Raw genomic sequence first — 14239 nt, 5'->3', positions numbered from 1 at the left:
ACAAGGACCGATTTCCTGAAGCCACAGCCAGGAGCTTTCCTTTAACAGTTTGGTTTTCTTTCTTGTATTGCATTCCATATCTAAAAGGTATACATTATACATAAATGTTAAATGGAATAATTTAACTGTTAGGCTCATGAAGGTGTCTAGTTAGGAAAAAAAAATAAAAGGATTATGGATATATTAAAGATAGGTACTGTGTAAAGATAAGTAAACCTAGAGCCAGGCACCTTGAGATAAAAATCCAGTAATTGTGTGTTCATATGTAAGACATTTAATCTTCCTAGCCTTAATTTTTTCATCTGTAAAATAAGAGAGATTAAACAAAAAACCAGTGAGCCCTTTAAACATGGAACATTCCATGAGTCAAAACCTCTTAAAGAAATGACCAGTAAACTGAAGCTCCAAAGGCAGATGGCCAGGCTGGCAATGTCCAGAAAGTGACAACTCCTTGGTTACCCAATTACACCTTTGAAGAAAAATACGAAGTACCCAAATGCTTCCAATTATAATATTCACTGTGCCGGGGAAAGACAAAGTCAAATGTGTTAAAGGCCTAATGAGGTGTGTGGAAGCAACCTCCCTCTGCAGTTTATGGCTTTTTCACACTTAGTTCTCACTGCTCAGTCAGCAGGCACGAAGGGAGAGGTGAAGAAAATGAGTAGTTGTTTTCTGGCCCATGATGATGACAGAAATAGAATCATATCAATGCTTTGATATTTCACACAAACCTGATGGAAGATTCTTAAATATTGTTTTGATTTTGGCAGAAACATCCTAAAAGATTTCAGGTATGTTGGAAATAGAGCCTGATCCACTTTGTGATCATGGTATCTCCCCTGCCAGGTAAGTATAGAGCCTGATCCACTTTGTAGAAGAGTTAACTATTTTGTGAAGTTCAGGGATATCTAAATTAAGCCAGTATGGAATTGTCACCATTGCTTTCACCAGGCTGGGATCATACACATCATAATGTGACTGGACCAAGGTAGGACATTGAAAATTGCCCTGGTATATCTGCTATGGAAGGTCTACTTTGGTTCTGCCACTCACATGGTTAAAATGCTCACTTGTAAAAATACACAAATTAATCCCTGTTTATAAAACTCAGTAGGATTATGATACTCAATTCTGATGAAATAGTACATACTATAAATTCAGTTACTATGTAAGATCATTATGTTATTCTCAAATGCATTTTTCAGAATAATTTTTTTTTAATTCTGAGATTATGGAATTCTTAAGCTGGAAAAAAAAATTGAATATCTGTATATGTCTCCAGAATGACATTGGTAATTTTTTTTCTTAAAACTTTCTCTACAGACACCAAGGAAGATAATCTTCCTTAGTAGCTTGATCCTTCATTTCAACTTATTTCCCTTTATAGTTACTTGAACTTATTCCTTCTGCAACTTCACTCCCCTTCGTTCTTCCTTTAATGCAGTATTTTAATTTACTTAAGTAGATGTTTAATAATTGTGTTATAGATCTAAAAGATAAAATTAATTATATATTTTAATTGACAGATCTTTTTGGTAGATTTTACTGTTTTGTAAAAAATTCTAATGGAATATTTTAATTATCATTTTGTATATTTCGATTTGCAAGTCAAATATGATCTCCAAATGATCACTGGTATCTTAGCCACATGGTTTGAAAAGTCAATCTATAAAAGAGAGTTTATCATACTCTTCAATTATATTTCAAAAAATTATTAAAATACCTAAATATAGTAGAAAATGATTTTTATACAAGGGAAATACACATAGGTTCAGATTTAAAATTACCACAATGCAATTAAAACCCTTTCTCATTTAATTTTTAGACATTTATGATCACTAATCTAACTTCAGTTTTATCCTCAGAATCTAAATAGCCCAGGAATTCTGGAGTTTTTAAAGATTTTATTAATTTATTCATGAGAGATACAGAGAAGAGGCAGAGACACAGGCAGAGGGAGAAGCAGTCTCCCCACAGGGAGCCCGATGTGGGACTAGATCCCAGGATCACGCCCTGAGCTGAAGGCAGATGCTCAACCACTGAGCCACCCAGATTCCCAGCCCAGGCGTTTATAATATGAGGTGTAAAGTTGTTATACACACACACACACACACACATACACATTTATTAGTACACCCACAGTGACAGCACTTTCATAATTTGCCAATTATTTGTGACTGTGAGCTTTCAAAGACAGTATTATTCAATAATACAGGCAGAAAATAAAATACTATTTCAAATTATTTCAGCTTCCTTAGAACTCTGCAGGGGCAGTATCAAATCATCAATATAGAACATATCACCTCATGCTATTTATTCAAAGAATATTATTGTTATTACAATGTTAGTTGCCTTGGACTAGATGAGATTATGTGAATCAACTATCAACCTTAATCCATGTTCTTTAAAATATCTTTATTTTCCACTATAGTGTTCAAACCTCTTTATTTTATTAAGTGGTGACAGACTTCCACAGTGAATCAAGAAGCCATTAAGTCTTCAAGTCATCTGATGTTATAAGAAACTTAATTTAATTATTCACACTTTCACTCTGAGGCCAAAACCATCCTGTGACTAAGTTATAAAAGAATCAAAATTTGCTCTCTTTTTTCTCTACTCACCTCCTTTCCTGCTATACCATGATACTCTATTCCAACACATCACTCAAAGAGGTCATTGCAAACTGGACTGAAATCGAAATGCCAGATACAACCTTTGTGCATTCCTGGGAAAACACACTCTAAGGTACATCACTGAGTTTATGAGATGTTGCAGGACAGGAATCAGTCTGGAAATTTCTCCTAAAGCTCAGAGAAAGAATTCCTGGAGGGATGACTTTCAATTAGTAAAAAACAAAATGCAGAAACAGATAATCTGATGGTTTTTGTTTTTTTTTTGTTTTTTTGTTTTTGTTTTGTTTTGTTTTCATTTGAGGCCAAGAGGTTTTATTCCCTCATCAATCCTACTTGTTATCAGGTAACTGTCTGTGTGGTATTGTTGAAAAGGCCTCAGGAGACCCCACATAAAAAGTAACCCTCCCCGCAACTTTTATGAACTAAAAATTCCCTTGTGAGAGTTTTATCAGTTAGGTATTTAAATGAAAAATCTGCCAGGGGAGAAAAGAAACTATGTTGTTATTAATATGACCATCATGAAATAATGGGCCTTATGATGCCTTATAACTTGGAAATTGGACAATTGTGTTATTAGACCTTAATAGAAACAAAAATATCTGAGAAGTTTTTTGATTGTGGAATAGAATGGCTCTAGGTTCCCCCAATACACAGTATGAACAAGGTTGAAATATGAAAACAAAAGAGTCAATATCCAAAACAGCTCTGTCAACTTTACAATTACCCAAGGCCAGCCCTTCCCCAAAGCACTGAAGAGCTCATGTACCAGAAATTCTAGAAATGCAGCCATAGCATATTAGGAAAAAATAAGAAGAATTTAGCCTCAAGTTTTGGTGTTTATTACAAAAAAAAAGATTTGCTTAAAGACAACTACAATGTCAAACCTGAGATTTAAAAAAAAAAAAAAGTGTTAGGGAATAAAGGCTTAAATAGTTACCATGGTCAGTTTGGAGATGGCAGATTTTATACCAAATGAATAAGGGAACCATAAGGACAAACCAGAAATTTAAAAATGCTTCAAGCTTATTCCTGCAGAATAAGGTGTTGCTCCTTACCCTTATCACCAGGGTTGTTTCTGACCTCAATTTAATTTAGCAGTGAGGATGATTCTCCTGATCCCTGAAGAATTACCCTGAACTCTACCAGACCTCATTGTCTTCCCTTAAATCAGCTTTATTTCCACTGGCACATTAGACATCCATCAACTATGAATTTGAGCTAGTCCCTGCCTCTTTAGAGATGGAATTCTGACCTCTCCCCTATCCCCATCTCATCCCTGACCAACCAATTGAGAACAGGGCAATTAAATGACATTTACACCCTTTAAAAAAATAACAATAATTCTGAGCACTTCCAGTTTGTTTCTCTCTCTCTCCTCTAAATATCCATTACTTTATATTTATTTTCTGGAATCTAGCAGTGGGGTCACTTATTAAGTATGGCAAGGTGACTACTGTGTAATCTGCCTTAGTGACTATTACAGAATTCTTCTGCAGTAATTTTTAAAAGTCTGGACAAATAAGATGAAGAGAAATGCCCAGAGCGGGTGGGTGCTTAACAGTGACTTATTACTCTAGTGATGCAGAGTCTATGGGCACCTCAATGGACAGGGTGATTTCATCTCTGAGCGAGATTACTATGAAATTCCTATCAATCTGTCATGAATAATTGATCATCACACTGCTAAAAAAAAACACAGATGTGATAAACAATGCTACAAATGTGACAAAGAGAGAGCTTACAGCTTATTATTTCACTGCCTATTATTTCACCATTTGTGAAGATGCCATTGGCACAGTCAACCCAATCACTGCATGCGTGTGTAAACTGCATGACAAATAAAAGATTATAATTGATTTAACCCTATGTAATGGCCCCTTTGGGTTTTGTGGAAAAGTGTGTTTGTAAGAGAATGCACAGACCAGTGATGGCTCTTGTTGAAACCGTGCAGTTTCTTTATTAGTTCTTCTTCCCTTCCATCTCAGTTGATGTACTGTATGACTCAATAGCCTATTTGTCTGCACAAGCTCAAGGCCCAAACTGCAGGGATTCCACCCTGCCAGCATCCTCCTCTCAGCCCCCTAATAAGGCTGCTTACTCAAAACTTACCCTTCTTTCTTTCTGTCTGTCAAAACATTAAACTCTCTCCCTGTCCTATTGTGATAGTTCTAAAGAGGAAATTAATCTGACTAAAATAAAATTAAATATAGCATCATAAACTCCAGTACATTTCTACTGACTTAGGTAATTAAAATTTTTTTTCTACAAAATGAACATGAAATGTGACAAAAAGCTTGCCAAGTTTCATTAATATACCTAATCTGCCATTCCTGATGTCTCTTGAAAATTATGCCATCCATCAGAAGAAACCAGGAGTCCTGGGAACCTGAAGATCTAGATAAGAATCTTTAAAGAATATATAATCCCAGGTAGGGGTTTCATTTATTTATCCAGAGAAATGTAAAAAATAGATAAAATATAAAAAAGGATGAAAATATAATACTAAATGATGTTTTCCCTAGTGTTCTGTGCAAAGGGTGGAGATTTTCTTAAAAGATTGAAGGAGAAACCATGAAAAGTCTTCTCAGATTTTTTAATATGTGACTCAACAGGGTCAGGGTCTTCCCACAGAGTGGGAAGAAATTTTTTTCTGGATAAAAGTCTAAAAATTAATGTTAAGAAAAAATAGCATGTACAGCAGAGAAAAAAAAAACAAATGAAATAAAGTAAGGAGGGGGAAGAAGCAAAGAGGAGGAGAAAAAAAAAGAGGAGCATTCCTAGTAGTTAAGGCATACTCCAATTAAAAATGAGCTATAGGGACCTCCAAATCCCAGTTATGAGAAGTGGGTCCATTTTCTAGGATTGACATGTTATAGCTTCCATGGTATTCAGTCTCATTGTGGTATCTACAACATGCCAACCATTGTTTTAGGTACTGCATCTGTAGCAATAAAGAATAAGACAGAAATCTTAGTTCTCAGATGGTATGTATTCTAGTGGGAGAGAAAAATAACTAAGATAAAGAAGATATTTACCAGTCATTAAACAAATAAATAAGCAAGTAGCAAGTCCTAGATGGAAAGTCCAGTACCCACTGATGCTGCAATGTATTATCTAAAATGTTCAGTTCCCAACCAAACATTAGAAAATATGCAAAAAAAAAAAAAAAGTGGAATGTATAGCCCATCCAATGCAAAAAGGAAGCAATAGAAACTGTGAGAGTGATCAGATGTTTGATTCAATGGGAGGAAAAAAAAATCCACAAACTTCAAAGTAGCCATTATAAATATAATTAAAAAACCTAAAGAAAACCACAGTTTTAAAAAAATGAAGATATGAAAACAATGTCATAGCAAATTCAGAATATCAGTAAAGAGACAGAAACTGTAAGAACCAAGTGGCAATTCTAGAAGTGAAAAGCATATAAACTAAATGAAAATTTCACTAGAGGGTCATAACAACACATCTGAACCAGCATAAAAAAGAATAAGCAAACTTGAAGATAGACTAGTTAATCCAAATAATGGAGAGGAAAAGAGTAAAGAAAAATGAAACATCTCAGAGAAATGTTGAACATCTAGAAACACAACAAAATACACATATCGGGAGTATTAGAAGGAGGGAAGAGAGAAGAGGCAAAATAAGCATTCAATGAAATAATAGTTAAAAATTCTCAAATCAAATTTTAAGGTAAACACCTTATCTGGTAAGCTCAATAAATTCCAAGTAGGATAAAATACCAAGTAGGACATACAGAAACAGACCCATCATCACAAAATTCCTGAAAGCCAAAGGCAAGGAGAAAATCTTGAAAGCAGTAAGATAAAAAGGACTTATCATTCACAAGGGAGCTCCAGTAGGATTAGCAGCTGACATCTTGTTCAAAAACAAAAAATACCAGGGGTACCTAGGTGGCTCAATTGGTTGAATGTTGACTCTTGGTTTCAGCTCAGGTCATGATCTCAGGGTTGTAAGATTGAGCTGGGTAATGGACTCCACGCTTAGTGAGGGAGTCTGCTTGAGATTCTGTTCCTCACCCTCTGCCCTTCTCCCCTTCTCACTCTCACTCTTTCTAAAATAAAAAAATAAAACTTTTGGGAAAAAAAAAACAACACTAGAAGGCAGTGGGATAAGATATTCAAAGTGCTACACACCACCACCACAAACTACAACAAAAACATAAAACCTATATCCACCAAAACTATCTTTCAAATATGAAGGTGAAAGAAAGACATTTATAGATAAAAAGACAGATTTGTTCTGAGTTGACTTACCTTACAAAGTATATCCTATGTGCAACTGAGAATATATCAGATATATTCTACATGCAACTGAGGAATATATGTGCATGTGTATATGTATATATACATACATATATTCTGATTAGATTATATCTATATGAGGAGAAATAGATTTATAATAAGAAATTGGCTCCCATTGTTGTGGAGGCTGACAAGTCCCAAGATCTGAAGAGTGAGTCAGCAAGCTGGAGAGTCAGCAAAGCTAATGGTTTTGTTCCAGTCTAAGTGAGCATTTGGCATAGTTCCAGTTCCAAGGCTAGACCCTAGGAGGAGTTCATGTTTCAGTTTAGGTTTATGGCAAGAAAGCAAAAAACAATGTTCAAGTTCAAAGTCTGTCAGGCAGGAAGAATTCTTTCTTACTCAGTGAAGGGTCAGCCTAAGTTCTGTTCAGACTTTCAAATGATTGAATGGAGCCCACTCAACTCATTAGAAAAGACAGTACATTTTACTCAGTTTGCCAACTTAAATGTCATTCAATAACACCTTCACAGAAATACTCAAAATAAAATTGACCAAATAGCTGGGCATCCCATAAGCCCAGGAAAACTGACACATAAGATGAACCATCATGACATATACCAAATAAAATAATTTGATTAGTAATCTCAAAACTACCCACTAAGAAAAGTTCAGGTTCAAATTGCTTTGCTGGTGAATTGTAACATATAAATAATTAATACCAGTTCTACATAAATTCTTCCAAAAAGTAGAAAGAACACTTCCCAAATCATTCTGAGGCTAGTAATACCCTAATACCAAAATAAGACCACTTATCATAGGAGTCCATTTATATGAAATGTCCAGAATAGAAAAATAGAGACAGAAAGTAGATTAGTGATTGCTTTGAATGAGAAGGCAGGGTAGATAATAGTTATAGGGTACAGAGTTTATTTTTGTAGCAATGTTCTAAACTGGATGTTCTAAAATTGATGTGATGATGGCTGTACATATTTGTAAACATAATAAGAAACACTGAATTATACATTTTAAATAGGTGAACTGTGTGGTATGAATTATTATTCAATAAAGCTGCTAAAAAGAGAGAGAAAAGAGATGCTGGGTTGATGCCCTTGTTAGAAACATGAAAGGACACCCATAGCAATGGGAAGAAGGCAGAGACCAGGGATGTGCATATGTGATGGCAGGAGTTTGTGAATCAGATCCCCAGAAGCTTCCTGCATATGCTGCTGATGCTCAGGGCTGCTTATGTAGAGCTTCTTTTTCTCCAAGGTAAGTTTTGCACATGCCCTCTCCAAGGCCTCCCAATATCTGATATCAGAACTTTGGTACTATACACCCTACATGTCAAAAAGAAACTCTTGGCTCAGCCTCAGGACCTAAGTATTTATTTTTTAAAGAATTTGTTTATTTATTGAGAGACACACACACACACACAGATAATGAGAGAGAGAGAGAGAGAGAGAGAGGCAGAGACACAGGCAGAGGGAGAAGCAGGCTCCATGCAGGAAGCCCAATGCGGTACTCAATCCCAGGACTCCAGGATCATGCCCTGGGCAAAGGCAGGTACTAAAACACTGAGCCACTCAAGGATCGCCTAGGACCTAAGTATATTAATATCATCTCAGGAGGCCTCCCTGCTAAAAGAAGTCATTCAGAAAGGGATGAAGTACCATGTGCTCTCTTCCAGCATAATATGCTCCCCTCTATAAACATTGAGAACTATTCAGAACATGCCTGCATTATAACCTAATCTACTACTTACCTGGAGAAATATATCTATTGTCTCCATCTCTCTGTTTTCTCAAATGAAAAAAAAAAATGATAGGGTTCATTTCATGATTTTCTGTGAAGATTCAATTAAATGGTACATATAAACACTTAAAAAGTGCATGGCCCATTGAAAGTGCAGAAAGAAAACATTTGCTATTATTACTCTAATAACAGTAGTTAACAAGTGATGAATAATCCATTGCTATCTGGTGGTGCAGGGGAAATCTCTGAATGTGAAATACAATTTAACTATGGTATGATTTAATCATGTGTCTTAAGGCCAAGAGTTTGGCCCTGTGCTGTTCAATAATTTTATACTGTTATGTAAAGCATTAAAATGATCCTGGATTGAATATGCAGATGCTACATAATGAGGATACGTACTTACATGTTACATGATACCTTCAAGGTTCAACTGTTTCTCAATAGCATAGCTGACATAAACCATAATGGTTTAAATTTAGGACAATTAGATGATATTTTTAAAGGGCAACCACATGATGGAAACTTGGCAACAGCATATAATAACAGAAAAGCAACAAATCTGCTGGCAGGTGTATGGATATGAATTCTCTCTTTATTGGTTACAAGCTGTGAAATATGGGCAATTTAATTTGCCTAGTCTCTTCACCTGTAAAGTAGATATAACCAAAAGGAAATTACCTACCTCGGCCTCTGGAGGTTGCTTACACAGGATGGTGTTTCCCTTTTTCTCACAGAAAATAATAATAGTAATAATAATTAGTAGTATAGGTGTACCTGTCATGAATATATTTAGCTGTAAGAAACAGAAAACCCCACTAATGTGTCTGAACCATGGAAGGCATAAGTATATTTGTTTCACTGAAATCCCAAGGATCAGACCTCCCAAGGATGCTTTTGTGTCTTAATCATACCTTTAAATAGAAGGAGATCTTCTATTTTCCCAGCTCCCAGCCTAGCATGTAGTTTTCATCCACTGGACTATAGGATATATGCAGCACCTCCAGCATCACATCCCCATCCCAGGCAGGAAGAAGGGGAAGGACAAAGGGAGGATCATGGCAGTCAAGCCTTTCCATTTTAAAGAGTATGCCCAAGAACCCAATGACTTTGCCTTATAATACCCTGAGAAAAACTTGACAGGCTACTGCTAGCCATAAGGCAGCTAGGGCACAGCAGGAGCTGAAAGAGAGCTGTTGAATCAGCCAACCAAAAAATGGTGTTTCAATATTAGTTTTAAGTATCTCACATACATTAATTCATTTAGTCCTTACACCGAGGAAACAGGCACAGAGTGATTATGTCACTTGTCAAAGGCCACCCTCAGGACAACAGCTGGTAGGTATAGTGCCTAGTTTAAATTCAAAAAGTACCCCCTCATCTAATTTCTAAAAGGCACACTTTCCTCTTTGTTGACCCAGTCTTATATCAAGGTTTATGTCTCAGTGATTAGACTTCAGGCACATTTCTAGTCCCATTTGCATCCTTGGCTTGGGAGATTTTGTGCGAACACAATCTTTATAACTGTAAAGGGGAGCCTGGTTCACACGGGGGCCAGTGGAGCCAAAAGTTACTCAAGAGTCTGGACACCAGCACCACCTTCCTCACGAACATATTTCAGCTGCATTCTAAGTTTATAAATGAAGAAAGCAGTGGAGCATGCTTCCTGGCAATGTCATCTGGCCCAAGAAGCAGGAAAAAATGTTTCAGAACTTCTGTCTATATCCTCATATTGTTATCAATATATAATGATGGTATAATGGCCATAATTTTTAGTACAGGAGGCAAATTCTGGAAGTAAGTCAAATTCTGAGCAACAGTTGAGACTGGGACTATATAATATATATTATAATGCAAAGCAACCATTAGTATTTTTGTGAACATGAGGAATACTTGATAAATATAACTGTATATATTTAAATTATACAAACATGATGATTTGATACACATATACATTATAGAATGACTACCAAGATCGAGCTAATGAACACAGCTATTATCCCACTTAGTTCAAATAGGTAACTGTGAGGAGAGAATGCTTAATTTTCCCCCAACAACTTTCAAGTATACAATACTGTATATATTATTAACTCTAGTCACCATGCTGTACATTAGAGCCTCAAGTTATTCCTTTTATAACTGAAAATGTGTGCCCTTTGACCTACATCTTCCCATTTCCCTCTTTCCCTAACCCCTGGCAGTGACCATTCTACTCTGTTTCTGCAAAATCAGGTTTTGGGGGATTTTTCGTATTTTGTTTAGAGTATACATAAATGATACCATATAGTACTTGGCATTCTCTTTCTTATTTCTGTCACTATTAATGCCTTCAAGATTCATCCCCATTGTCTCACATGGCAGGGTTTCCATCTTTTTTATTGCTAAACAATATTCCATTATATCTGTCCACATATTTCACATGTTCTTTATCCATTCATCCATTGAAGGACACTTACATCATTTACATATCTTGGCTATTGTGAATAATGCTGTAACAAACATGAGTGTGAAGATCTTTCTTGTGGATATTGATTTAAATTCCTTTGTATATATACCCTAGAGTGGGATTACTGGATCATATGGTAGTTCAATTTTTAATTTTTTGAGGAACTGCTCTGAGGAACCACTCTCCATAATGGCTGCTCCGTGTTATATTCTCAACGGTCTCCACATCCACATTCTTGCCAAACACCTGTTACTCTTGTATTTTTGACAACAACCATCCTGATAGGTGTGAGGTGATGTCTCATTGTGATCTTGATTTGCATTTCCCTGATGATTAGTGATATTGAAAACCTTCTAATATACCTATTGACCATTTGCATGTCTTCTTTGGAAAAATGTCTTTCAGGTCCTTTGTCCATTTTTAATGAGGTTAGGTGGAGCTTGTTTGTTGTTTGTTTGTTTTGGCTATTGAGTTTTATGAGTTCTTTATGTATTTTGGATCAGATTATCAGATGTATGTTTCGCAAATATTTTCTCCCATTTTGTAGGTCATCTTTTCGACATACTGTTTTCTTTTCTGTGAAGAAGCTCTTTGGTTTAATGTAGCTCCATTTATTTATTGTAGAATAGAGAGCTCAGATATAAACCTATGCATATATGGTCAACTAACTTTTTCAAGTGTGCCAGGAACACGCAATGGGGAAAAGACAGTCTCATCAGTAAATAGTGTTGGGAAACTTGGATATCCACATGCAAAAGAATGAAACTGGACCCCCAGCTTACACCTCTCACAAAAACTAACTTGAAATGGATCAAAGATTAAATATAAGACCTAAAACCATAAAAGTCCTAGAAGAAAACATAGCCAAAAGATCCTTGACATTAGTCTTGGCACAATTTCTTGGATGAGACATCAAAAGAATAGGCAACAAAAACTAACCAAACAAAAAATCCACACTACTCTCTTGGAAGCTACAAGGGGAAACTTCAAGGGAAGTAGGTGCCAAGCCTTCGAAGGTTTGCATGAATACGTATCAGAGCTCTGTTCAAGAGTGTGGCTTATTATCAGAAAGACAATTGAAGAAACAGGTCTGAATTCCATATCTTAGCCAATGTGGAAGGGAAGGAAAATCACAGGACAAAGCTGTGGTGGGGGAAGGGAGAGTGATTTTTTTTCAGTAGAGCCAATACCCAGAGCCAGAAAGGAAAAGAAAATCATAAACTTTCCCCTGACTTGCAACCAATTTTGGGCAAGGTAGAACCACCTGTAGAACCTGAAGTGGAGGGGATCAGTCAATTATGTAAGTATATAAATGCGTTTCAAATGAAGGGAGACATGGCTGACACCTGGCTGACCTAGATATAACAATAATGCCTATTTTTAAGATTACCTTAAGCATCAACCAGTAAATAAACTAACGTGCTTTATAAACAGTAAGCTGCCATATAGGTGTTAAATGCTACTGCTGCTTTCATTGTTCTCTTTATTGTTATTATTTTGTAAGCATTTAGCTCAGAGCCTTGCATATTATAAGTTCTTGCATATTATAAATGCAATTATTGACTGGCTGTCTGGGTGTTTTTTGAAAAAGAAAAACTGACCTATCTATTTTCTCTAGCCTCCTTCCCCCCAAACTCTAGCCCCGAGAGGAGAAACAAAAACCGACAGTACAGGCAATTCCCAAGAGATGAAACTTGCTGAAGGGACAGGCAGTAGACCACACAAAAGGAAGACTGTTGAGCTGCTTGAAGGGGCTTACTCGGTCTGTTTACAACAAGAGCACGCATCCTGATTGTAATAAGTGAGCTTGGAGGGCTAGACAGGCTCTTTAATCTCAGAAATGACACTGTGAACTCCAGTTCACCTGCTCGATTTATTTACATTGCTTTTGCCCGCTAACAAATCCAACTCTCCATCAGATTAATCAACATTTATCAGCCAGCGGCGGGAGCATCATTTCATAACGTAAGTAAAATAGAGAGGGAGTGAAATGGAATAGAGAGAGAATAAAACTCCCATTACTCTGTGGCTATTTTATTCTCTATGTATTTTATTCACATAATGAATGATGTACTTCTGGCTTTAACAGCATAGCAACCCTGGGTTCTGTTTGTTTAATGTTTTCCCGCCAGGGACTGTGCAATTCAATAGCATATGCACAGCGGGATAAAGGAAGAGGATGGTCAAGTCTGAGCTTTGAGGTTTAAGACTGCTTAAAGAAACCAAAGGTAGGTTAACACCAAGTTATCCAGAGTCTGGCATTGTTAGTTCAAATAAATTGCCACCAATCAACAAAGTAATTTGTCTCTTTGGTGTTTCATTGACCTTTATTGCAAGTAAAGCATTCATTTATTCAGGCATTTAAATAATCCAGTACCAACTGTGAATTGGAAAGTGTTCTGAGTGCTAAAGATGTAGCAGTGAACAGAACAAAGTTCCTGTGCCTGTGGAGTTTACACCAAGGGGGATTATAAACAATAGCAAATAAATATATAATGAAATTTCATGTAGCTATAAGTGTTACAAGAAAAATAAAGTAGGCTATGGGAACAGAAACAAAGAGGGCTACTTTGGATAGGATAGCCTAAAGACTGCTCTGGGGTCATATTGCAGCAGAAATCTGAATAAAGTGAAAGAACCAGGCATCTGAGTATCTGAGTGAAGTGCTTTCCAGATGGAAGAAAAACCCAGGAACACTGAGGAACTGGGAGTCCTGTGTTGCTGGAGAAGAGTGAACAAGGTGAAGAATGATAAAAGAACCTGTCAGAGATGTAGCACTGGGCTATATCATTTAAACTTATGCAACAGTAGGAATTTGAAAGTGATAAGAATTAGGTGGAATTTTTTTTAAAAATCATGTTATGATTTTGCCTTGACCGTACCACACAAGGACAGAAATCTGATTAGTAATTCTGTATTTTGCAAATGAAGCATTGATACTGCCCAGGTTACCAATATTTTAGTAATGTTGTTGATGATGATCCTATAATAGGGCATATGGTAATTGATCAGCTGAGCAATAATAACTGAGCTAGTAACAAAGAACCTTTTACTTGAAGTATAACATGCAAAGAGAGAAATGTGCAATTCACATATGAATGGCTAAATGAATTATCACAAAGTGAAAATACTGCCAGATCAAGAAA

General features: G+C 36.2%; 1 long non-coding RNA gene across 1 annotated transcript in view; it reads left to right on the top strand.

Moving 5' to 3' along the window:
• Positions 1 to 404: 404 nt before the first annotated feature.
• LOC111096754 overlaps positions 405 to 14239 on the top strand; it is a 34945-nt gene continuing 21110 nt past the window's right edge. Inside the window, exons 1-3 of the long non-coding RNA XR_005362439.1 lie at positions 405 to 791; positions 12712 to 13058; positions 13226 to 13321. This is a non-coding gene — a long non-coding RNA (uncharacterized LOC111096754). The remainder of the gene's footprint in view (positions 792 to 12711; positions 13059 to 13225; positions 13322 to 14239) is intronic.

The sequence above is a fragment of the Canis lupus genome, chromosome 7 (assembly GCF_011100685.1).
Source record: "Canis lupus familiaris isolate Mischka breed German Shepherd chromosome 7, alternate assembly UU_Cfam_GSD_1.0, whole genome shotgun sequence".
Taxonomy (NCBI): domain Eukaryota; kingdom Metazoa; phylum Chordata; class Mammalia; order Carnivora; family Canidae; genus Canis; species Canis lupus.
Note: the sequence above shows the minus strand (reverse complement) of the source record. Positions and strands in the feature narration are given on the sequence as shown.